Source organism: Aegilops tauschii, chromosome 1 (assembly GCF_002575655.3).
Source record: "Aegilops tauschii subsp. strangulata cultivar AL8/78 chromosome 1, Aet v6.0, whole genome shotgun sequence".
In the NCBI taxonomy this organism is placed as follows: domain Eukaryota; kingdom Viridiplantae; phylum Streptophyta; class Magnoliopsida; order Poales; family Poaceae; genus Aegilops; species Aegilops tauschii.
Window position 1 is genome coordinate 481,242,012 of NC_053035.3, and position 28,000 is coordinate 481,270,011.

Below are 28,000 nucleotides of genomic sequence, written 5' to 3' on the forward strand. Positions count from 1 at the left end.
GGTGACTATAACTTGCAAGATCGGATTTAGAACATAGATATAATGGTGATTACATAAATGGTTCAGATCTGAAATCATGGCACTCGGGCCCAAAGTGACAAGCATTAAGCATGGCAAAGTCAGTGCCAGTTTTGGATTGTTCCATGCTATTATATTATTTGTTTTGGATGTTTTATATGCATTAATATGCTATCTCTACTCCTAATGGACGAGTTGGTTGAATAGTCCCACCACTTTCGTCTGGTTTTTCTCGTCCCTTCTCCCACCCCTTTTCTACGGGTTTATTTTTCCTCTACACTCTTTCCTTGTAAACCAACACTTTCCTAACGTATAAAAGATCACAAGTCTAACTTCCCTAATTTACCTAAATCAATCGATTCCTCCCATCAATGCAATTTGATTTAATAGGAAATAAAATAACGAATTTCAAGGAAACAAATAACATAATTTAAGGAAAAATCCACGCATCTATCTCTACTCTTAATGGGCGAGTTCGTACTTCGTTAGTTCGTTCGTTCTCTTCCACCCCTCGATAGGCCTTCCACCTCCACCAATTTTTTTCCAGTCCCACCGATTTTCTCTCGGCCCACCGAACGAAGGATCTAACCTCCCATCGATATTTCCCCCACGAGTCAACCACTCCGATTTTATCTCGTCCGTGAGTTGTTGGCTTTTTTAGCATCCTTTCTCTCGTCACCAATCGCATCCATATAAAAACTTTCCAAAATTACAAGCGATAAATCAAAACTTTCCCTTGCCCGTTTCCTACATGCATGTTCCTTCTCTAGCATATCTCAATCGAATCAAAGAGAAACCACATATGTTTTCTGATAACCCACAAGTATAGGGGATCGCAACAGTTTTGGAGGGTAGAGTATTGAACCCAAATTTATTGATTCGACACAAGGGGAGCCAAAGAATATTCTCAAGTATTAGCAGTTGAGTTGTCAATTCAACCACACCTGGATAACTTAATATCTGCAGCAAAGTATTTAGTAGGAAAGTAGTATGGAAGTAACGGTGACGGTTGCAAAGGTAACAATAATAGTTTTGTAGTAATTGTAACAGTGGCAACGGAAAAGTAACTAAGCAAAGATCAATATGTGAAAAGCTCGTAGGCATTGGATCGGTGATGGAGAATTTTGTCGGATGCGATTATTCATGCAACAGTTATAACATAGGGTGACACAGAACTAGCTCTAGTTCATCAGTGTAACGTAGGCATGTATTCCGAATATAGTCATACGTGCTTATGGAAAAGAACTTGCATGACATCTTTTGTCCTACCCTCCCATGGCAGCGGGGTCCTATTGGAAACTAAGGGATATTAAGGCCTCCTTTTAATAGAGTACCAGACCAAAGCATTAACACTTAGTGAATACATGAACTCCTCAAACTACGGTCATCACCGGGAGATGGCCCCGATTATTGTCACTTCGGGGTTGACGGATCATAACACATAGTAGGTGACTAATGACTTGCAAGATAGGATCAGGAACTCACATATATTCATGAAAACATAATAGGTTGAGATCTGAATTCATGGCACTTGGGCCCTAGTGACAAGCATTAGGCATAGCAAAGTCATAGCAACATCAATCTCAGAACATAGTGGATACTAGGGACCAAACCCTAACAAAACTAACTCGATTACATGATAAATCTCATCCAACCCATCACCGTCCAGCAAGCCTACGATGGAATTACTCACGCACGACGGTGAGCATCATGAAATTGGTGATGGAGGAAGGTTGATGATGACGATGGCGATGGATTCCCCTCTCCGGAGCCCCGAACGGACTCCAGATCAGCCCTCCCGAGAGAGTTTAGGGCTTGGCGGCGGCTCCGTATCGTAAAACGCGATGAATCCTTCTCCCTGATTTTTTTCTTCCCGCATGAATATATGGAGTTGGAGTTGATGTTGGGTGAGCCCCAGGGGCCCACGAGGCAGGGGGCGCGCCCCCACCCTCGTGGACAGGGCGTGGGCCCCCTGGCCTTGATTCTTTCGCCAGTATTTTTTATTTATTCCAAAAATATTCTTCGTGAAGTTTCAGGTCATTCCGAGAACTTTTATTTCTGCACAAAAATAACACCATGGCAATTCTGCTGAAAACAGCGTCAGTCCGGGTTAGTTCCATTCAAATCATGCAAGTTAGAGTCCAAAACAAGGGCAAAAGTGTTTGGAAAAGTAGATATGATGGAGACGTATCAACTCCCGCAAGCTTAAACCTTTGCTTGTCCTCAAGCAATTCCGTTGATAAACTGAAAGTGATAAAGAAAAACTTTTACAAACTCTGTTTCTCTTGTTGTTGTAAATATGTAAAGCCAGCATTCAAGTTTTCAGCAAAGATTATGAACTAACCATATTCACAATAACATTTAGGTCTCATGTTTACTCATATCAATGACATAATCAACTAGCGAGCAATAATAATAAATCTCGGATGACAACACTTTCTCAAAACAATCATAATATGATATAACAAGATGGTATCTCGCTAGCCCTTTCTGCAAAACATAAATGCAGAGCACCTCTGAAGATCAAGGACCGACTAAACATTGTAATTCATGGTAAAAGAGATCCAGTCATAGTCATACTCAATATAAATTAATAGTAATGGATGCAAATGACAGCAGTGCTCTCCAACTGGTGCTTTTTAAGAAGAGGGTGATGACTCAACATAAAAGTAAATAGATAGGCCCTTCGCAGAGGGAAGCAGGGATTTGTAGAGGTGCCAGAGCTCGATTTTGAAACATAGATAAATAATATTTTGAGCGGCATACTTTCATTGTCAACATAACAACCGAGAGATCTCGATATCTCCCATGCTACACACATTACAAGCGGTTCCCAAGCAGAATGGTAAAGTTTATACTCCCCCGCCACCAACAAGCATCAATCCATGGCTTGCCCGAAACAATGGGTGCCTCCAACTAACAACAGTCCTAGGGGAGTTTTGTTTGCAATTATTTTGATTTGGTTTGAGCATGGGACTGGGCATCCCGGTGACCAGCCATTTTCTCATGAGTGAGGAGCGGAGTCCACTCCTCTTGAGAATAACCCGCCTAGCATGGAAGATACAGACAGCCGTAGTTGATACATGAACTATTCGAGCATACAAAACAGAATTTAATTTGAAGGTTTAGAGTTTGGCACATACAAATTTACTTAGAACAGCAGGTAGATACCGCATATAGGAAGGTATGGTGGACTCATATGGAATAACTTTGGGGTTTATGGAAGTGGATGCACAAGCAGTATTCCCTCTTAGTATAAGTGAAGGCTAGAAAGAGACTGGGAAGCGACCAACTAGGGAGCGACAACAGTCATGAACATGCATTAAAGTTAATAAACATTGAGTTCAAGCATGAGACACTAGTAGAAAACGTAGTTTTATCACCGGTTCGTAAGGGCCTTTAGTGCCGGTTCTGCAACCGGCACTAAAGAGTGGGGACTAAAGGTCCCCCCCTTTAGTACCGGTTTGACGCGAACCGGCGCTAACGTGCCACCACGTGGCACGAGCCAGGCCCGGGTGCGTGTAGGACATTAGTACCGGTTGGTGTTACCAACCGGTACTAAATGTTTGGGTGTGTTTTGGTTTTAATTTTTAATTTTCCTTTAGTTTTGTGTTTTCAATTTAATTTAGTGATTGTTTTACATTATAATGAGCTATTAAATCATTAGGTGAAAGTACCGCAGATTAGTTTCGACTGGATGCATGTGGATCCTAGCTAAGTGATCAAGTGATCTAAGTAATATGGATATGGCATATACTTGATCACTTAGCTAGGATCCATCCAGTTGAAACTAATATGCGGTTTCTTTCATAAATGATATAATAACTCATCATCATCATCATTATCATATTAATATAAAAACTCTTGCATCATATCATCACCAACAACAGTATATACTAGCTAGCAAAGATATCATCGAGTTCAACATGGTCATGATATTATAAGCGTCCATAACACCACAAAACCAAATCACTCTTTGAGATTAAGTTCAGGACAAAGAACACGGACACGCATGAGAGGACAACAAGTACTAAGAGCATGATAACTAGCTATAAATCCTGCTGCTCTCTCTCAGGTAAAATAGCATAGAACATGTATAGCTCTCCTGATTCATCATATTGGAGCATGCAGATGAACCTGTCTCCTAATCGTGGGCTGCGATTCTGATTGCTGCCCCCTAGTACTTCTCTGCGATCGTTAACAATTTTGCTCCAATCTTTCACTATTAAGCATTCATCGCTTTCAGAAATCCTGAATGCACTCATGTGCACTGTAGGATATCTTGGCCGTAAGCTAACAATTGACATGCGACCTTTAGTCTCGATCCACTGAGGCACAACTGTCATCGGGAGTCCCTGTTGAAGAACATCGTATAGTAATTAATATACTTAGCAATGAAAGTTTAGCTTGAAAAATAATGTATGCAAAAGATGCACTGAGGACTAATAGTAAAAATCTTACCATCTTTCCTAGATACATGTGACCGTAGTTCAATACGATCACTATTGGTCGCACGTTTTGAGTACTAAGATTTTCAAATTCAGGAAAATGATTTCTCTTGACAGCATCAAGATCCTCAAGCCATGAAACATAATGACTTATCTCCTCACAGTTTAGTTCAGCCCCGGGACAGTGGATGGTCCTGTCTACCAAGCGCCGAACATGTTTGCTTGAATCAAAATAAGCTGTCAATAGAAATTACTTGTCAACTATTTTTGAATAAACAATATCGAAGACATAAATATGGTTGAGAAACTCACATAATGGTAGAACTGGAGGCGTCTGCACATCGACCCAGATGTCTCTATTACCTTCAATATCATCTTCAGGACGAATATCAAAGGTGATAACCATATCAGGCTCAAATGCATAAGTCTTGCATAGTGCTTGCCAAGTTTTGCATTCAAAATAGGTGTATGTGTCTGCATTGTATAATTTGACGTTGAAAGTATAACCATGCTCGGTCTTCAGGTAAACTCTCTTTACCTCCATAGTTTCCATAGCACTGAAACCTATCTTATCCAAGACAAAAATTCTTGCATGGCAGGGGATGCGCTAGTACAATAGTGAAAATTAAAAATTATAAGTTGAAGCAAATGAAGCATAAGTCATGCTTAATTACGAAAAAAGACTTGTCGTTGTGACTTACTCTATCCACTTCGAAGGTCTCATCCAGCTTGATGCTGAAGCGCCTATCATCAACAAGGAAATTTTCTGTCGCACAGGCCGCGCTGGTCTTCACAGTATTCGCACTTAATGAAATCTTTTTCGTCGTCAGACGACATTTCCTATGTTCATACAGATGAAACATTAAACACTTACTAGTTCTATTAATTCAACTAATTCAACTACTTCTATTAATTCAACTAGTTCTATCAATTCAACTAGTTCTATTAATTCAACTAATTCAACTAAGCATTTACTAAAAATAAACTAGTTCTATTAATTTTCTTACGAAAATAAAGTAGCTAGTTCTATATATATAGTAATATTTTAATTAGATCATCAAATCTCAAATACCTAAATTTTCTTACTAAAAATAAACTAGTTCTATTAATTCAACAAATTCAACTAAGAATTTACTAAAAATGAACTAGTTATATTAATTTTCTTACTAAAATATATAAAGTAGCTATATATAGTAATATTTTAATTAGATCATCAAATCTCATATACCTAAATTTTCTTACTAAAAATAAACTAGTTCTATTAATTCAACTAGTTCAACTAAGCATTTACTAAAAATAAACTAGTTATATTAATTCAACAGAAAATTTGACATGCATTAATCTAAACAACAGAAAACAGAAAATAAGTAAAAAAATGTGTGTGTGTGTGTGTGTGTGTCTCTGTGTGTGTATGTGTGTGTGTATGTGTGTGTATGTGTGTGTGTGTACGAGCGGGGCGGCAGCGTACGGGCGGCGGGGACGGCGGGCCGGGGCGACGGCGCGAGACAGCGACGACGGCGCGGCGGGTCACGCGACGACGGGGGCCGGCTGGGGCGGCGACGACGGCGACGGGGGCGGCGACGACGATGGCGACAGGGACGGGCTGGGGCGCGACAGGGGCGGCGACGGGGGCGAAGAACAAACTGAAACGAACTAAAAATATTCGTAAGTGGTGCTGATATAGCGGTGGCCATTAGTACCGGTTTGATCCACCAACCGGTACTAAAGGCCTATTTGGCCAGGCCAAGAGGCGGGAAAAGCAGGCCTTTAGTACCGGTTGGTGGCTCCAACCGGTACTAAAGACCTACGTTTAGTACCGGGTTGGGCTACCAACCGGTACTAAAGGGGGTGCGCTGCCACCCGCGGTGTAGAAAGTTTAGTCCCACCTCGCCGGGCGGAGGGCAGCCGCACTGGTTTATAAACCCAGCCGCGACTGCTACTTTGAACTCCCTTGTAAAGCAGGCTTCTGTGCCTAACTATGGCGCGCTGCCCTGTGAGCCTGCTGGCCCTTGCGGGCCTGAATTTCCACGCCCGTGGTCTAGCAGGCCCACTCGGCAGCGCCCCAATAATTTTTTATATAGTTTTTTTTCTTTTCTTCTTTATTTATTTTCTTCTATTTATTTCTGAGTAGTTTTTTATATAGTTTTTTTCTTTTCTGCTTTTTTTATTTTCTTCTATTTATTTCTGAGTAGTTTTTTATATTTTTTTTTCTTTTCCCCAAATCGGTAAATGACTGAAAAATAGCAAATGCTGTTAGAAAGTGTTGAAAATTTTTTATATAGTTTTTTCTTTTCTTCTATTTATTTCTGAGTAGTTTTTTATATATTTTTTTCTTTTCTACTTTTTTTATTTTCTTCTATTTATTTCTGATTATTTTTTTATATTGTTTTTTTCTTTTCCCCAAATCGGTAAATGACTGAAAATAGCAAATGTTGTCAGAAAGTGTTGAAAATTGATGGCGTCGCTTTGAATGGTGTGTACGGAACACAAAAAAGTCTGGAGTTGTAATAAGTTAAAAAAATGAAGTGCCCATGTAACAGATGAGTTCTCGTCAGAAACCCTGATACTTCGAAAGAGATTGTCCAGTTTGTACACGAAGTGCGTCCAGTTTTTGCCGTAACCCTCTCTACTCTTTTGCACATGCTATGTGGGTGAAATGATGTTACCATGCCAAGTTTCGACATTTTCAGAGTTCATTTTGTAGTGATTTTCAATTTCACCGTCATTTAGCCCTCTAAACAAATCGGTAAATGACTGAAAAATAGCAAATGATGTCAGAAAATTTTGAAAATTGATGACGTCGCTTTGAATGGTGTGTACGGAACGCAAAAAAGTCTGGAGTTGTAATAAGTTTAAAAAATGAAGTGCCCATGTAACAGATGAGTTCTCGTCACAAACCCTGATACTTCGAAAGAGATTGTCCAGTTTGTACACGAAGTGCGTCCAGTTTTTGCCGTAACCCTCTCTACTCTTTTGCACATGCTATGTGGGTGAAATGATGATACCATGCCAAGTTTCGACATTTTCAGAGTTCATTTTGTAGTGATTTTCAATTTCACGGTCATTTAGCTCTCTAGACAAATCGGTAAATGACTGAAAAATAGCAAATGATGTCAGAAAGTGTTGAAAATTGATGACGTTGCTTTGAATGGTGCGTACGGAACTCAAAAAAGTCTGGAGTTGTAATAAGTTTAAAAAAATGAAGTGCCAGTATAACAGATGAGTTCTCGTCCGAAACCCTGATACTCCGAAAGAGATTGTCCAGTTTGTACACGAAGTGCGTCCAGTTTTTGCCGTAACCCTCTCTACTCTTTTGCACATGCTATGTGGGTGAAATGATGATACCATGCCAAGTTTCGACATTTTCAGAGTTCATTTTGTAGTGATTTTCAATTTCACGGTCATTTAGCTCTCTAAACAAATCGGTAAATGACTAAAAAATAGCAAATGATGTCAGAAAGTTTTGAAAATTGATGACGTCGCTTTGAATGGTGTGTACGGAACGCAAAAAAGTCTGGAGTTGTAATAAGTTTTAAAAAATAAAGTGCCCATGTAACAGATGAGTTCTCGTCAGAAACCCTGATACTTCGAAAGAGATTGTCCAGTTTGTACACGAAGTGCGTCCAGTTTTTGCCGTAACCCTCTCTACTCTTTTGCACATGCTATGTGGGTGAAATGATGATACCATGCCAAGTTTCGACATTTTCAGAGTTCATTTTGTAGTGATTTTCAATTTCACGGTCATTTACGTCTCTAAACAAATCGGTAAATGACTGAAAAATAGCAAATGATGTCAGAAAGTGTTGAAAATTGATGACATCGCTTTGAATGGTGCGTACGGAACGCAAAAAAAGTCTAGAGTTGTAATAAGTTTTAAAAAATGAAGTGCGAGTGTAACAGATGAGTTCTCGTCCGAAACCCTGATACTCCGAAAGAGATTGTCGAGTTTGTACACGAAGTGCGTCCAGTTTTTGCCGTAACCCTCTCTACTCTTTTGCACATGCTATGTGGGTGAAATGATGATACCATGCCAAGTTTCGACATTTTCAGAGTTCATTTTGTAGTGATTTTCAATTTCACGGTCATTTAGCTCTCTAAACAAATCGGTAAATGACTGAAAAATAGCAAATGATGTCAGAAAGTGTTGAAAATTGATGAGGTCGCTTTGAATGGTGCGTACGGAACGCAAAAAAGTCTAGAGTTGTAATAAGTTTAAAAAAAATGAAGTGCCAGTGTAACAGATGAGTTCTCGTCCGAAACCCTGATACTCCGAAAGAGATTGTCTAGTTTGTACACGAAGTGCGTCCAGTTTTTGCCGTAACCCTCTCTTCTCTTTTGCACATACTATGTGGGTGAAATGATGATACCATGCCAAGTTTCGACATTTTCAGAGTTCATTTTGTAGTGATTTTCAATTTCACGGTCACTTAGCTCTCTAAACAAATCGGTAAATGACTAAAAAATAGCAAATGATGTCAGAAAGTTTTGAAAATTGATGACGTCGCTTTAAATGGTGTGTACGGGACGCAAAAAAGCCTGGAGTTGTAATAAGTTTAAAAAAATGAAGTGCCCATGTAACAGATGAGTTCTCGTCAGAAACCCTGATACTTCGAAAGAGATTGTCCCGTTTGTACACGAAGTGCGTCCAGTTTTTGCCGTAACACAAGAAGTCCGGAGTTGTAATAAGTTATTAAAGATAAAAAAGAGGCACAATGCTCGTTAATTAGCTTCAAGCCTTTCGGAATAGTGCAAATTGCACTGCACATAGCTCCGTGCAGTCTATACTATTTCTCAAGGCTTAAAGCTAAGCAACGTGCAGATGAGCATTGCGCCTCTCCTTCATCGTCTCTGCACTCAGGGCTTATAAACCGCTCCTAGCGTCTCTCTCTTCGCGAGGAGGGACTAAAAAACATCTTACTAAGAAACTATAGTACCGGTTCATGGCACGAACCGGTACTAAAGGTGCCCGTGGGGCCCCAGCCTGACCACAGCCTGACGCAGCCTCATTAGTACCGATTCGTGACACGAACCGGTACTAAAGGTTGCTCACGAACTGGTACTAATGATATCCGCCCGCCTAGCCGTTGGAACCGGCACTAATGGACACATTAGTGCCGGCTCAAAATCAAACCGACACTAATGTGCTTCACATTTGACCCTTTTTCTACTAGTGGAGTAGGATATAATCCACCATGAACATAAATACCGTAGAGGCTATGTTGATTTTGTTTCAAGTAAATGTGTGAACATGTGCCAAGTCAAGTCACTCGAATCATTCAAAGGAGGATACCACCCTATCATACCACATCACAACCATTTTAATAGCATGTTGGCACGCAAGGTAAACAATTATAAACTCTTAGCTAATTAAGCATGGCATAAGCAACTATAATCTCTAATTGTCATTGCAAACATGTTCCATTCATAATAGGCTGAATCAGGAACGATGAACTAATTCATATTTACAAAAACAAGAGAGGTCGAGTTCATACCAGCTTCTCTCATCTCAATCAGTTCATCATATATCGTCATTATTGCCTTTCACTCGCACGACCGAACGGTGTGGATAATAATAATAGTGCACGTGCATTTGGACTAAGCTGGAATCTGCGAGCATTTAATTCAAAGGAGAAGACAAGGTAATATGGGCTCTTGGTTAATTCAACAATAATGCATATAAGGGCCACTTCAACATTTTCATCATGGTCTTCTCCTCTTGACCCCCAAAGGAAAGAAAATAAATAAAACTATTTACACGGGAAAGCTCCCAACAAGCAAAAGAAAAACGAGAAATCTTTTTGGGTTTTCTTTAATTATTACTACTACAGGCATGAAAAGTAAACTAGCTAAAAGCTACAACTATTTTTTTTGTTTTTTCTTAAAGTTTTTCAAACACACAAGAACAAAGCAAGAAAAAGGAAATAAACTAGCATGGATATTACAATGAAAAAGTATGAGCACCGACAACTAGAATGAGTGTGTGAACATGAATGTAATGTCGGTGGGAAATACGTACTCCCCCAAGCTTAGGCTTTTGGCCTAAGTTGGTCTATGCCCAAGGATCAAAGTTGTAGCTGGGGTCGTACTGAGATGCAGCAGCTATTGCCTCATGAGCTGCTGCTTGGAGGCGAGCTGCCTTCGTCCTCCTCTTATACTCGTTCGCCTCCTCCCTGGTTATAATATATCTCCCTTTTGCCTGAAAGTCAAAGAAAGTAGGAGCAGGGAGAGCAACATGGACAGTGCGGCGCCTGTAAAACATTAGTCGGTACTGGAGAGGCTGTTCATTCCTCTCAATAAACTGATGGCGAACCATAACATTATAATCTAAATAAGTGGGAGGCAATTCCATATCATTTTCATGTATGGGTATCTCAAGGAAATTAGCTACACGGGTTGCAAAAATTCCTCCGAACAAATCTCCATTAGTATTGTTATTATGCAACCTACGTGCAACAATGGTCCCCCAAGTTGTATTGTTTATCTCCTAATACGGCACTCTTGAGAACACTAAGGTCAGGAACACACATGTGACATGCCTCGTCCTTGCCGTTAATGCATCTACCTATAAAGAGAGCAAAATAATGTATAGCAGGAAAATGAATGCTCCCTATGGTAGCTTGTGTTATCTCTCTAGATTCCCTCATAGTGATACTAGCAAGAAAATCTTTAAACTCAGATTTGCGAGGTTCACTAGCACTACCACTAGTAGGAAAAGGGGCTTTTACCCCGGTTCATAAGGGCCTTTAGTCCCGGTTCTGGAACCGGGACTAAAGGGTCGTTACTAATGCCCTAGCCCTTTAGTCCCGGTTCTTACACGAACCGGGACTAAAGGCCGTCCACGTGGCCGGTGCGGGGAGCCCAGGCAGGAGGGCCTTTGGTCCCGGTTGGTGCCACCAACCGGGACCAATAGGCATCCACGCGTCAGCACCTGGCAGGAGCTGAGGTTTTTGTTTTTTTGAAAGGGGGTGGTTTAGGGGTTTTGGGGGGTTAATTTAGGTGTTTCATATATTGTGTTAGCTAGCTAATTAATAGAGAGAAGTGTCCTCTCTTATCTCCGTGCTTTGTCGACGCTACGTACTATATACGTATGGAGAGGAGTAGACACGCTAGCTAGTAATCAAATGAAGGAAACAGAAGATCGTCATGAACATATATATATATGCATACAGAGAGAAGTGATATCGACCACCTCTCCTTCTCCGAGATATTGGTCGAACAACAAGTTCTCGTATATCTATCCGACACTACCGGCTACATATATACAATAATTATCTCTTACAATACAATCTCCTAATTATATTGTAGGAACACAGGGTCCACATAGTATTCTCCGTTTTCAGCGATCACGTGGTCAAGGAAGAATGCCGCCAATTCCTCTTGAATTCCTCGCATACGATCTGGTGCTAGGAGTTGATCCCGCTTCCGAAAAATCTAATTTGAAGAAGGGGGTCAATACATATATATATGAATAAATGAAACTCAACACAAATGATGGTAATAAAATAAAATTGTAGCAAGTTGGCCTCGGTATCTTTGGCATGAAATTTAACCTGATAATCATCTATGAGATTTGTGTTAATGAACCCAATATCACCGATTTGTCTTTTCTTCAATTCGGCGATCTTCAATCTGCATAATATAGTGAGGATAAGTATAAATACATGCAATGAAAGAGCTGACCTATATAGGGAGACTTAATGACAGAAGTAGTACTACTTACAGACAGTAGCAAGTGATCGTTGTTTTATTGAGGGACTTTAGATTGTAAAACTGGAAGAAATCCTCAAATGGAACATTCAGCAGTTCAATTCCAACGAGGTCATGCTCCGGTTTAACTCTCAGCGTTAAAGTACTCATCCCATCAGACTCTCTGCAGGTTTTCATGTACCAATCATGTAGTCTTCGCATCATCGTGCTTAGAGATTTGACATCTTTGACGAGAGGCTTCCCGTAATGGTATTTGTGTTCGTCCACCTCCATGATTTCATAATGTACATCGTCGGGCAGGTAATCTCCAAGATCGGTATAACCGGGCACCATACCCGGATCATTAGCGACGATGTCTTTTGACACCTTGAGCGGGGGGCACGATTGGTTCTCTTGTTCGCCGAGCTGGGCAATTTTTTTCCCAGCTCGTCGTTCTTTCATCCTTTTATCACTGACAGTACTTCCCGACCGCTCCGCTTCGGCATATGCCTTTGCAAGAACGCGCTCATAGTTGCCTTTTGGCGGAGACTTTGGTGGTTTTGTCAGGGTAGCCAGAGTGCGCTTTGCTTTCACCAGATCTACCTTCTCCTCCGGAGGTGGATGTTTCTTTGCTTTGACCCCTTCAAAGAAGTTCTTCACTTTGGCTCGCACGATCTTCGCGTTCTCCTCCTCGGTCCTCTCATATGGTAACTTCTCTGGAGTCTTCAGAGAAGGACCGAATCTGTATTGCCTCCCGCCTCTGGCAGCTGTACTGGTAGACGCCGGCAGAGCAGACGGAGCGGCTGCGGCTGTCTTATTTCCTTGCTTACGAGGCGGAGGAGAAGGACTACGACGCACCGGAGCAGCCGCAGCGGCGGCGGGTCTCTTCCGCCCTTGCTGACGAGGCGGAGAAGGAGGAGGCTGGCTGCTCTGGCGTGCCGGCGCTGGCGGAGAAGGAGGCGGAGTGCCGCCACGCGCCGGAGAAGGAGGCTGAGTGCCCTGATCACTCGCCGGAGGAGGAGGCGGAGGAGGAGGCGGAGTGCCCTTACTCGCCGGAGCCGTCCAGTTCGGAAGCTTGATGAGCTCCTTCCGCCATAGGTTCGGAAGCTTGATGAGCTCCTTCCGCCATCATCCTAGCATATCCTTCAGGAATCGGCCGGCAGTGGTAGGTTGCGCTGGGTTCAGTAGGTAAAACAGAGCCAACGGCCGCCTTGACTTTCAAGTTCTGCCATTCCGCCATAAGGTGGCAATGTTGAGACTCCGTGATAGCATCCACGGGGTAGCTAGGAGTAGCCGCATGCTCCAGCTGAGGCAGCTCGGTGGAAGCCACGCTGCTTCTACGCTGAGATGGCGGTGTAGCTTCGGGGGCAGTTTCGGCATCTCTATTGCTGTCTCGTTCCTCTAGCACTTGAACCCTTTCGTGCAGACGCTGAATTTGGATCTGCTCCACTTTTTTCCTCCTCTCCTGGGTTTTGTAACCGCCCGCATCCGGAAAACCAGCCTTCCACGGAACGGAGCCTGGCGTGCCTCGTGTCCATCCAGGGTGCTCAGGATTCCCGAGGGCCATTGTGAGCTCGTCGTTCTCTCTGTCTGGAACGAACGTCCCTTGCTGCGCTGCATCGATATAGTGCTGAATCTTCTTGACGGTTATTGCAAGTTGCTCGTCCGTCCAACGACACCTCCCTGATACAGGGTCCAAGGTTCCGCCAGCCCCGAAGAACCAAGTCCGGCAACGGTCTGGCCAGTTCATTGTCTGTGGTTCGATCCCTTTATCAAGCAGATCCCTCTCAGACTTGGCCCACTTAGGCCGGGCTTTGAGGTAGCCACCTGACCCCGTGCGATGGTGAAGCTTCTTCTTCGCAGCATTCATCTTGTTTGTCGCTGACATCTTCTTACTCTTTTCCGATGTCTTGTGGGCCACAAATGCGGGCCAGTGATCTCTGATCTTCTCATACCGGCCGATGAATTCAGGTGTCTCTTCTTTGTCGACAAACGTTTTCAGCTCATTCTTCCACCTCCTGAATAGGTCTGCCATCTTCTTAAGAGCATGAGACTTGATTAATTGCTCTATAACTGGCTTCTCCGGATCCTCCTCTGGCGGTAGGGTGAAATTTGCCTTCAGCTCAGTCCAAAGATCATCTTTCTGCATATCGTTGACATAAGACACCTCAGGGTCTTCCTTCTTAGGCTTATACCATTGGTGGATGCTGATCGGGATCTTGTCCCTAACTAGAACCCCGCACTGAGCAGCAAAAGCATCCTTTGTCCGGAGGGGTTCAATCGGTTGGCCGTCGCGCGCGATTGCTGTGATCTCAAACCTTTCATCCGAGCGCAACTTTCTCTTCGGGCCTCGTCTCTTTACCGCAGTTGTGCTCGATCCAGAGGGCTAGAAAAAAGAAGAAAGACGAGTGTTAATTAATATGTGTACATACCAAAACAATGAATGCATCAATTAGCTAGTCAGCACAGGCTTAACTAATATATTTACCTAGCCGGACTCTGTTCGGTCACCGGAGCCGTCACCACGGGCTCCTTCTTGCACCAGCATTGGGTCACCGGAGCCATCATAATCATGTCTTTCCTCCTCCACTCTTCGATCACCGCAGCCTGCTTCTTCACCCTGTTCTTCCAGACCATCATTGTCGTTAAGATACGACAAGATATCACCTCCGGCTAAGATTATGTCCCCCAACACATCTTCTGCTTGCTCATCTCGTCCGTGCTCCATTGTTTCTGCAAATATTACAACATGGCAATTATTACACAAACATGACAGCAGGTGGATATATTAGTGCAAACGCAGACCTAGCTTATTCTGGGTTTGGGGTGGCCTAGGCAACGCTTCAAGGGTAGGGGCGCGGCGGGAGGGGGTAGGAGACCGACATCGTTTTTTTCTAGGGTTTGGGTGTCCTCGAGAGTTTTGGTCGAGCGAGAGGGCCGGGGGGTGCTCCCGTGGTATAAGTTATCACAGTTGAGAGGGGGTATACATATCGACCGTCCATCATGTCGAAGTTATCTAGGAGGGAGTTATATATATCGACAACGACGACATACATACACGGGAAAATAATGTTATCGGGGAGGGGGTATATATCGACCCCCCACGTGTTGAAGTTATCGGGAGGGGGTTTTATATCGACAACGACGACATACATACACGGGAAAATAATGTTATCGAGGAGGGGGTATATCGACCCCCCCTCGTGTTGAAGTTATCCCCCCTCGTGTTGAAGTTATCGGGAGGGGGTAATATCGACAACGACAACATACATACACGGGAAAATAATGTTATCGGGGAGGGGGTATATCGACCCCCCCACGTGTTGAAGTTATCAGGAGGGGGTTATATCGACAACGACGACATATATACACGGGAAAATAATGGTATCGGGGTATATCGACCCCCCCTCGTGTTGAAGTTATCCCCCCTCGTGTTGAAGTTATCGGGAGGGGTATATATCGACGACGACAGACCCGATAAAACATAAGAAAACGAAGAAGAAATAAAAAGAGGAGAGAAGAAGAAAGGAATAGAGGAGAGGATTGAAGAAAAAAAAGAAAAAAAAAGAGGAGAAGAAGAAAGGAATAGAGGAGAAGAAGAAAAAAATAGAAAATATTCTATTTTTTTCTTCTTCTCCTCTATTCCTTTCTTCTTCTCCTCTTCTTTTTCTTCCTTTTTCCTCTTCTTATTTATATCTCCTCTTCTTCCTCTCCTCTTCTTCTTTCTTTCCTCTTCTTATTTTCTTCTTTCCTATCCTTCTTTTTCTTCTTCTTCCCTTCCTAGCTAGATATATAAAACTTTTCTAAAATTGTAACTTTTGCATATATAAAACTTTTCCATGTGGATCATCATTTCTCATATATATCGAATATATATCCATTGTCATATATAAAAACTTTCTATATATGAACAAAAAACTTTCTATGAACAAAAAAAACATTTTTGACATATATATTCATACATTTTGAACATCTACATACATACAAATTTTTTTTTTCACATATACATTATAGCCACATACACATATACATCACATATGAAAAAAAAATAAACTAATAAAAATAAAAAAACAGAGCCGGGGCGGCGGCTCTCACAGCGGGGGCGGCTAGGACGATGGCGATGGCGGGGGCGGGGGCGGCGAGGGCGCCGGCGAGCACGCGCGGGCCGGGCAGGGGGGCTCGGGGCGCCGAGGCGGCGCGCGCGAGCAGGGGAGCACGAGGCGGGGCGGCGCGTGGGGGCAGGTCGACGACGACGAGCACCGGGCGGCGACCCATCGAGGCAAGGGCGCGGGGCGACGGCGATGAGGAGCGGGCGGCGACGGCGAGCACGGGCAGCCTGGCGGCGTCGGGGGCAACTGGCGAGGTATGTCGAAAATTTCCTAAGTGTGGACTTATATAGCAAATCCTTTAGTCCCGGTTCGTGGCACCAACCGGGACCAAAGGCCTCTTTTCAGCAGCCCAAAGGGCGAGAAGCGGCGGCCTTTGGTCCCGGTTGGTGGCACCAACCGGGACTAAAGGGGGGGCATTGGTCCCGATTGGTGCCACCAACCGGGACCAAAGGCCTTGCGCTGCCCGCGGCCAAAAGTTTAGTCCCACCTCGCTAGTTGAGAGGGGCTCGGAGTGGTTTATAAGCTCCACTGCGGCTGCCCTCTCGAGCTCCTCTCAAATGCAGCCTTACGGGCCTAATGTCACACTGTGCTGTCTGTTGGCCTATTGGGCCTTCTGCGGGCCTGAATCCTGGCCCAGGTTGGGTTTCTAGTCGTATTCAGGCCGTGGTGGCCCAATAGGTGGCAGTTTTTTAAATTTTTTGCATTATTTATTTTCTTTTGTTTTTTGCTTTATTTTTTAATTCTTTTTGCTTTTAGGTCAGCAAAATTATAAACTGTCTGTTAGTGCCATTAGTTTTAGAAAACATATAAACTTTCTATTAGTGCCATTAGTTCTATATGAAAATTCTTTTTGCTGTATTTATTTTTTTATTTTCTTTTTTGCTATATTTATTTTGTTTTATTTCTACTTACAACAAAAAACTTATTTATTTTATTTTATTTTGTTTCTAATTACTTATTTATTTTACTTTATGATAATTCTTTCTGCTATTAAAGTTTCTATCAAAAAAAGTTCTTTATGAAAATTCTTTTTGCTTTTAATGATTAAAAATAAGAAAGAGGCGCAATGCGCGTTGATTTGCTTCAAGCCTTTCGGAATAGTGTAGACTGCACTGCACATAGCTCGATGCAGTCTACCTTATTCCTCAAGGCTTGAAGCGAAGCAACGTGAGCATTGCGCCTCTTCTTCATTGTCTCTGCACTCAGGGCTTATAAACCGCTCCTAGTGCCTCTCAGCTAGCGAGGTGGGACTAAAAAACTGCTTAGCTAGTAAGAAACTCTAGTACCGGTTCGTGCCACGAACAGGTACTAAAGGTGCTCGTGGGGCCACAGCCTCATTAGTACCGGTTCGTGGCACCAACAGGGACCAAAGGGTGGAATTGGTCCCGGTTCGTGCCACCAACCGGGACCAATGGCCTTGCACAGCGGCGTGGTGGTGAGTTTAGTCCCACCTCGCTAGCTAAGAGAGAGCCGCACCTGTTTATAAGGTGCGGTGCGCCTGAGCTGTCGAGCTCCTCTCTAAAGCAGGCTTACGGGCCTAACCTCTCTGCACTCAGGGCTTATAAAGCATTTCAAATGAACTCTGAAAAGGTTGAAAGTTGGCATGGTATCATCATTTCATCCACATAGCATGTGCAAGAAAGTTGAGAGGGTTACGGCAAAAACTAGATGCACTTCTTGTACAAAACGAACAATGGTATCATACTCGTCTATTACAAAGTTGGCATGCTATCATCATAATAGTTGCGTGAGAAAGTCTTCACTTTTTCTTCGCTTGTGTCATTTGCTTATTGCGCCGTAACCATGGATAATCTTCATCGTTTATCAGGATGCTTGGGTCAGCCTTGACTTTGAAGGGAGGAATTTCATGAAACTTTTCATAATCTTCAGACATGTCTGTCTTGCCCTCCACTCCCACAATGTCCCTTTTTCCTGAAAGAACTATGTGCCGCTTTGGCTCATCGTATGATGTATTCGCTTCCTTATCTTTTCTTTTCCTCGGTCTGGTAGACATGTCCTTCACATAGATAACCTGTGCCACATCATTGGCTAGGACGAACGGTTCGTCAGTGTACCCAAGATTGTTCAGATCCACTGTTGTCATTTCGTACTGTGGGTCTACCTGTACCCCGCCTCCTGACAGATTGACCCATTTGCACTTAAACAAAGGGACCTTAAAATCATGTCCGTAGTCAAGTTCCCATATGTCCATTATGTAACCATAATATGTGTCCTTTCCCCTCTCGGTTGCTGCATCAAAGCGGACACCGCTGTTTTGGTTGGTGCTCTTTTGATCTTGGGCGATCGTGTAAAATGTATTCCCATTTATCTCGTATCCTTTGTAAGTCAATACAGTCGAAGATGGTCCCCTGGACAACGAGTATAACTCATCACAAACAGTGGTGTCACCTCTGAGACGTGTTTCCAACCAACTGCTGAAAGTCCTGATGTGTTCACATGTAATCCAGTCGTCACACTGCTCCGGGTGTTTGGAGCGCAGACTGTTCTTGTGTTCATCGACATACGGGGTCACCAAGGTAGAGTTCTGTAGAACTGTGTAGTGTGCTTCAGACCAAGAATATCCGTCCCTGCATATTATTGAGTTCCCCCTCCAAGCGTGCCTTTTCCAGTCAGTCTCCCCTCATACCGCGATTTAGGGAGACCTATCTTCTTAAGGCCAGGAATGAAGTCAACACAAAACCCAATGACATCCTCTGTTTGATGGCCCATGGAGATGCTTCCTTCTGGCCTAGCGCGGTTACGGACATATTTCTTTAGGACTCCCATGAACCTCTCAAAGGGGAACATATTGTGTAGAAATACGGGCCCCAGAATGACAATCTCGTCGACTAGATGAACTAGGACGTGCGTCATGATATTGAAGAAGGATGGTGGGAACACCAGCTCGAAACTGACAAGACATTGCGCCACATCACTCCTTAGCCTTGGTATGATTTCTGGATCGATCACCTTCTGAGAGATTGCATTGAGGAATGCACATAGCTTCACAATGGCTAATCGGACGTTTTCCGGTAGAAGCCCCCTCAATGCAACCGGAAGCAGTTGCGTCATAATCACGTGGCAGTCATGAGACTTTAGGTTCTGGAACTTTTTCTCTGGCATATTTATTATTCCCTTTATATTCGACGAGAAGCCAGTCGGGACCTTCATACTGAGCAGGCATTCAAAGAAGATTTCTTTCTCTTCTTTCGTAAGAGCGTAGCTGGCAGGACCTTCATACTGCTTCGGAGGCATGCCGTCTTTTTCGTGCAAACGTTGCAGGTCCTCCCGTGCCTCAGGTGTATCTTTTGTCTTCCCATACACGCCCAAGAAGCCTAGCAGGTTCACGCAAAGGCTCTTCGTCACGTGCATCACGTCGATTGAAGAGCGGACCTCTAGCTCTTTCCAGTAGGGTAGGTCCCAAAATATAGATTTCTTCTTCCACATGGGTGCGTGTCCCTCAACGTCATTTGGAACAGCTAGTCCGCCGGGACCCTTTCCAAAGATTACGTGTAAATCATTGACCATAGTAAGTACATGATCACCGGTACGCATGGCGGGCTTCTTCCGGTGATCTGCCTCGCCTTTGAAATGCTTGCCTTTCTTTCGACATTGATGGTTGGTCGGAAGAAATCGACGATGGCCCAGGTACACATTCTTCCTGCTTTTGTCCAGGTATATACTTTCAGTGTCATCTAAACAGTGCGTGCATGCGTGGTATCCCTTGTTTGTCTGTCCTGAAAGGTTACTGAGAGCGGGCCAATCGTTGATGGTTACAAACAGCAACGTGTGCAGGTTAAATTCCTCCTGTTTGTGCTCATCCCACGTACGTAAACCGTTTCCATTCCACAGGTGTAAAAGTTCTTCAACTAATGGCCTTAGGTACACATCAATGTCGTTGCCGGGTTGCTTAGGGCCTTGGATGAGAACTGGCATCATAATGAACTTCCGCTTCGTGCACATCCAAGGAGGAAGGTTATACATACATAGAGTCACGGGCCAGGTGCTGTGATTGCTGCTCTGCTCCCCGAAAGGATTAATGCCATCCGCGCTTAAACCAAACCATACGTTCCTTGGGTCAGTTGCAAACTCAGCCCAGTACTTTCTCTCGATTTTTCTCCACTGCGACCCGTCAGCGGGTGCTCTCAACTTCCCGTCTTTCTTACGATCCTCACTGTGCCATCGCATCAACTTGGCATGCTCTTCGTTTCTGAACAGACGTTTCAACCGTGGTATTATAGGAGCATACCACAGCACCTTCGCAGGAACCCTCTTCCTGGGGGGCTCGCCGTCAACATCACCAGGGTCATCTCGTCTGATCTTATACCGCAATGCACCGCATACCGGGCATGCGTTCAGATCCTTGTACGCACCGCGGTAGAGGATGCAGTCATTAGGGCACGCATGTATCTTCTGCACCTCCAATCCTAGAGGGCATACGACCTTCTTTGCTGCGTATGTACTGTCGGGCAATTCGTTATCCTTTGGAAGCTTCTTCTTCAATATTTTCAATAGCTTCTCAAATCCTTTGTCAGGCACAACATTCTCTGCCTTCCGCTGCAGCAATTCCAGTACGGTACCGAGCTTTGTGTTGCCATCTTCGCAATTGGGGTACAACCCTTTTTTGTGATCCTCTAACATGCGATCGAACTTCAGCTTCTCCTTTTGACTTTCGCATTGCGTCCTTGCATCGACAATGACCCGGCGGAGATCATCATCATCGGGCACTGGTTCCTCTTCATCTTCAGCAGCTTCCCCCCTTGCAGCATCATTGGGCACATCGTCTGGTTCCTCTTGATCTTCAGCAGCTTCCCCCGTTGCAGCATCACCGTATTCAGGGGGCACATAGTTGTCATCGTCCTCTTCTTCTTCGCCTTCTTCCATCATAACCCCCATTTCTCCGTGCCTCGTCCAAACATTATAGTGTGGCATGAAACCCTTGTAAAGCAGGTGGGCATGAAGGATTTTCCGGTCAGAGTAAGACTTCGTATTCCCACATGTAGGGCATGGACAACACATAAAACCATTTTGCTTGTTTGCCTCAGCCACTTCGAGAAAATCATGCACGCCCTTAATGTACTCGGAGGTGTGTCTGTCACCGTACATCCATTGCCGGTTCATCTGCGTGCATTATATATAATTAAGTGTGTCAAAAACCATTACAGAACATCATGAATAGATAATTAAGTGACCAAATTAATAGAAGTTCATCATCACATTAGAACCAAAGTACATACATAGTTCTCATCTAACAACATATATATAGCTCTCCAGAGCATCTAATTAATTAAACTATACATTGAAACTATGTAAAACATTTCAATGCGAAAACAAATGCGATCATAATCGCAACCAAGGTAACAATTGATCCAACGGCATAATGATACCAAGCCTCGGTATGAATGGCATATTTTCTAATCTTTCTAATCTTCAAGCGCATTGCATCCATCTTGATCTTGTGATCATCGACGACATCCACAACATGCAACTCCAATATCATCTTCTCCTCCTCTACTTTTTTATTTTTTCCTTCAAGTAATTGTTTTCTTCTTCAACTAAATTTAACCTCTCGACAATAGGGTCGGTTAGAATTTCCGGTTCAACCACCTCCTAGATAAATAAAATCTATGTCACGCTGGTCGGTATATTTGTCATAAACAATAAATGAATCAAATAGTTATAAAAAGATAATATATACCACATCAGAATCATAGACAGGACGAGGGCCTACGGGGGCGGATACCAAAACCATCGCACTATGTAATAAGAAGGAATAAAATAGTAAGAAAATTAGACAAGTATCTATCTAAAGTAAGAATTTTTTCTTTCAAAAAGAAGATAAGAACAAGAGGCTCACCACGGTGTTGCCGGCGACGAGATCGGCGCGGGCGGTCGACGGCGGTGAAGACGGGAATGGGACGTGACGGGCCGCTAAACCTAGACAAATCTCGAGGAAAATGGAGCTTTGAGGTCGAGCTTCGAGAGGACAAAGCTTAACTAGTGTGGCTCGGGCATTTCATCGAACACCTCATGTGCATAGGAGGTGAGCTAGAGCACCACAAAGCCCTCCCCTCGCCGGCCAGAGAAAAACAGAGCACTGGAGTGCTCTGCTCGCGGGCGAGGGGTATATATAGGCACCTCATTGGTCCCGGTTCGTGGCATGAACCGGTACTAAATCCGGGCCTTCTGTCCCGGTTCATGCCAAGAACCGGGACAAATGGTTGTGGGCCAGGAGCGAGGACCATTAGTCCCGGTTCGTGGCTCGAACCGGGACAAATGGTTCCATACGAACCGGGACCAATGCCCACGAGGCCCCGGCCGCCCCCCTGGGCTCACGAACCGGGACGAATGCCCCCATGGGTCCCGGTTCGTGACTGAACCGGGGCTAATGTGAAAACTGCCCTGTGACCTATGCCCTGTTTTCTACTAGTGTACCCCATTGCGGGAGTTTACAAGTAGTATTAAAATCTTCTAAGTCCATGGTATAAGATTTATTATAAAGATCAAATAGGACAGTGTGAGAATTGCGTGAAGATGTAAATTTAAACCTTCTCACAAAGGAATTAGTTAGGTGATAATACTGAGGGCACTTATCTAGCATGAAGCCCTCAAGTTCAGCATTACGCACATATGCGTAAAATTCCTCCTTAATTCTTGCTCGGATCATAAAATCTTCTGACGGTCATTCACAAGGCCGCACTTGAGCTTTTCTTGGTAGTTCATGGTCCGGCTCACGTATTGCGGGCCTGGGTCCTTGCTTCCTTGAAGAACCACCTTGGTACATTTTCCTAAACATATTTCTTCCTCTAAAAAGTTTCTGAAAATTTCAGTAACTCAAAATAAAAATGAACCAAACTCAACAAAATTGATAGCAACTACTCCCACAAGTGCCTAGAGACTATATCATGCATTAGAACTACTTGGGACCTTATAAATTTGACATGCAAGCTCAAGAACAGGGTCACCTCAGCAGCAAAAATTTGCAATGAGTAAAGCACTAGAACAAAAACTAATTGGACCATTGGAGGAGTCACATACCGAAGAACAATCTCCCAAAGCAGTTTTGTGAGTGGAGCTTTGAGCAAGGAGATCGAAAATGGCAGCAAGATGAGCTAGAACTCGTGCTTGAGCTGGTTGGTGATTTTTTTGGGAAGAAGGAGTGTGTGGGTGCTGGAATAAGTGGAGGGGGGCCACCAGGGGCCCATGAGGCAAGGGCGTGCCCAGGGGGTGGGCGCGCCCTGGACCCTCGTGGCCGGGTGCTTGCTCCCCCTTGTGTGTTCTCAGTGCCAAATATTCTTAAATATTCTAGAAAAAAATCATATTTCAATTTCAGGGCATTTGGAAACTTTTATTTTCGGGGTAATTTTTTTATTGCAAGGATAATTCAGAAAACAGATAGAAAATACTAATTTTGCTTTATTTAATCTAATTAACAGAAAGTAAAAGGAGGGTACAGAAGGTTGTGCTTTCTAACTTCATCCATCTCATGCTCATCAAAAGGAAACGACTAACAAGGTTGATCAAGTCTTGTTAACAATCTCTTTCTGAATAACATGAAACCGGAGAATTTTCGAATAACACTATGTTACCTCAACGGGGATATGCACATCCCCAACAATAAGAATATCATATCTCTTCTTGACAGTAGGAAGAGGAAATTCAAAATCTCCAATAGTAATAGTTGAAATTTTTCCAATAGAATTGATACTATGGACTTGAGGTTGTTTCCTCGGAAAGTGTACCGTATGCTCATTACCATTAACATGAAAAGTGACATTGCCTTTGTTGCAATCAATAACAGCCCATGCAGTATTCAAAAAGGGTCTACCAAGGATAATCGACATACTATCGTCCTCGGAATATCAAGAATAACAAAGTCCGTTAAAATAGTAATGTTTGCAACCACAACAGGCACATCCTCACAAATACCAACAGGTATAACGGTTGATTTATCAGCCATTTGCAAAGATATTCCAATAGGTGTCAACTTATTCAAATCAAGTCTACGATATAAAGAGAGAGGCATAACATTAACACCGGCTCCAAGATCACATAAAGCAGTTTTAACATAGTTTCTTTTAATGGAGCATGGTATAGTTGGTACTCCTGGATCTCCTAGTTTCTTAGGTATTCCACCCTTAAAAGTATAATTAGCAAGCATGCTGGAAATTTCAGCTTCCGGTATCTTTCTTTTATTTGTAACAATATCTTTCATGTACTTAGCATAAGGATTCACTTTAAGCATATCAGTCAAACGCATACGCAAAAAGATAGGTCTAACCATTTCAGCAAAGCGCTCAAAATCCTCATCATCCTTTTTCTTGGATGGTTTAGGATGAAAATGCATGGGTTTCTGAACCCATGGTTCTCTTTCTTTACCGTGCTTCCTAGCAATGAAGTCTCTCTTATCACAACGTTGATTCTTTGATTGTGGGTTATCAAGATCAACATCAGGTTCAATCTCTACATCATTGTTATTGCTAGGCTGAGCATCATCATGAACATCATCATTAACGTTATCACTAGGTTCATTTTCATCACCAGATTGTGTTTCAACATCAGAAATAGAAATATCATTTGGATTCTAAGGTGTGTCAACAACAGGTTCACTAGAAGCATGCAAGGTCCTATCATTTTTCTTTTTCTTCTTCTTAGAAGGACTAGGTGCATCAATATTAGTTCTCTGAGAATCTTGCTCAATTCACTTAGGGTGGCCCTCAGGATACGAAGGTTCCTGAGTTATTTTACCCCCTCTAGTCATAACTCTAACATCATTATCCTTTTTATTATTATTTAATTCATTGAGCAAATCATTTTGAGCTTCAAGCACTTGTTCTACTTGAGTGGTAATCATAGAAGCATGTTTACTAATAAGTTTAAGTTCACCTTTAACTCTACACATATAATCACTCAAGTGTTCAATCATATAAGCATTACGTTTCAACTGTCTACCAACATAAGCATTGAAGTTTTCTTGTTTAACAATAAAATTATCAAACTCATCTAAGCATTGGCTAGCAGACTTATAACGAGGAATATCACCTTCATCAAATCTATAGAGAGAATTTACCTTTACTACCTGTGTCGGGTTATCAAGACCATGTATTTCTTCAACAGGCGGCAAATTAAGACCATGTATTTCTTCAATAGGAGGTAAATTATTAACATCATCAGCTTTAATACCTTTTTCTTTCATAGATTTCTTTGCCTCTTGCATATCTTCAGGACTGAGAAGTAGAATACCCCTTTTCTTCGGAGTTGGCTTAGGAGTTGGTTCAGGAAGTATCCAATTATTTTCATTAGTCAACATATTATTCAATAGCAATTCAGCTTGATCAACAACTCTTTCCCTGAAAACACAACCAGCACAACTATCTAGGTGGTCTTTGGAAGCATCGGTTAGTCCATTATAAAAGATATCAGGTATTTCATTTTTCTTGAGAGGATGATCAGGCAAAGCATTAAGTAATTGGAGAAGCCTCCCCCAAGCTTGTGGGAGACTCTCTTCTTCAACTTGCGCAAAATTATATATTTCCCTCAAAGCTGCTTGTTTCTTATGAGCAGGGAAATATTTAGCAGAGAAGTAATAAATCATATCCTGGGGACTACACACACAACCAGGATCAAGAGAATTAAACCATGTCTTAGCATCACCCTTTAATGAGAACAAAAATAATTTAAGGATATAATAGTAGCGAGTTTTCTTATCATTAGTGAATATGGTGGCTATATCATTTAATTTAGTAAAATGTGCCACAACAGTTTTAGATTCGTAGCCATAGAAAGGATCAGATTCAACCAAAGTAATTATCTCAGGATTGACCGAGAAATCACAATCCTTATCAGGAATACAAATAGGTGAAGTAGCAAAAGCAGGGTCATATTTCATTCTAGCATTCAAAGATTTTTCTTTCAGCTTAGCTAGTAATTTCTTAAGATCATTCCTATCATTGCAAACAAGAAAATCTCTAGCGGTTTCTTCATCCATAACATAACCCTCAGGCACAACAGGCAATTCATATCTAGGGGGAGAATCTTCATCATCACTTTCATCAATATTATCAGTTTCAATAATTTCATTCTCTCTAGCCCTAGCAAGTTGTTCATCAAGAAATTCACCTAGTGGCACAGTATTATCAAGCATAGAAGTAGTTTCATCATAAGTATCATGCATAGCAGAAGTGACATCATCAATAACATGCGACATATCAGAATTAATAGCAGAAGCAGGTTTAGGTGTCGCAAGTTTACTCAAAACAAAAGGAGAATCAAGTGCAGAGCTAGATGGCAGTTCCTTACCTCCCCTCATAGTTGAGGGATAAATCTTGGTTTTCTCGTCTTTCAAGTTCCTCATACTGACCAGCAGAATCCCAAGTGACTCAAAGAATAGAGCTATGCTCCCCAGCAACGGCGCAAGAAAATAGTCTTGATATCCCACAAGTATAGGGGATCGCAACAGTTTTTGAGGGTAGAGTATTCAAACCAAATTTATTGATTCGACACAAGGGGAGCCAAAGAATATTCTCAAGTATTAGCAATTGAGTTGTCAATTCAACCATACCTGGATAACTTAATATCTGCAGCAAAGTATTTAGTAGCAAAGTAGTATGGAAGCAACGGTAACGGTGGCAAAGGTAACAGTAACAGTTTTGTAGTAATTGTAACAGTGGCAACGGAAAAGTAACTAAGCAAAGATCAATATGTGAAAAGCTCGTAGACATTGGATTGGTGATGGAGAATTATGTCGGATGCGATTATTCATCCAACAGTTATAACATATGGTGACACAGAACTAGCTCCCGTTCATCAATGTAACGTTGGCATGTATTCCGAATATAGTCATACATGCTTATGGAAAAGAACTTGCATGACATCTTTTGTCCTACCCTCCCGTGGCAGCGAGGTCCTATTGGAAACTAAGGGATATTAAGGCCTCCTTTTAATAGAGTACCGGACCAAAGCATTAACACTTAGTGAATACGAACTTCTCAAACTACGGTCATCACCGGGAGTGGTCCCGATTATTGTCACTTCGGGGTTGCCGGATCATAACACATAGTAGGTGACTAATGACTTGCAAGATAGGATCAAGAACTCACATATATTCATGAAAACATAATAGGTTCATATCTGAATTCATGGCACTCGGGCCCTAGTGACAAGCATAGGCATAGCAAAGTCATAGTAACATCAATCTCAGAACATAGTGGATACTAGGGATCAAACCCTAACAAAACTAACTCGATTACATGATAAATCTCATCCAACCCATCACCGTCCAGCAAGCCTACAATGGAATTACTCACGCACGGCGGTGAGCATCATGAAATTGGTGATGGAGGAAGGTTGATGATGACGACGGCGATGGATTCCCCTCTCCGGAGCCCCGAACGGACTCCAGACCAGCCCTCCCGAGAGAGTTTAGGGCTTGGCGGCGGCTCCGTATCGTAAAACGCGATGAATCCTTCTCCCTGATTTTTTTTTCTTCCCGTACGTGAATATATGGAGTTGGAGTTGAGGTCGGTGGAGCACCAGGGGGCCCACGAGGCAGGGCGCGCGCCCAGGGGGTAGGCGCGCCCCCCACCCTCGTGGACAGCGTGTGGGCCCCCTAGCCTTGATTCTTTCGACAGTATTGTTTATTTATTCCAAAAATATTATTCGTGAAGTTTCAGGTCATTCCGAGAACTTTTATTTCTGCACAAAAATAACACCATGGCAATTTTGCTGAAAACAGAGTCA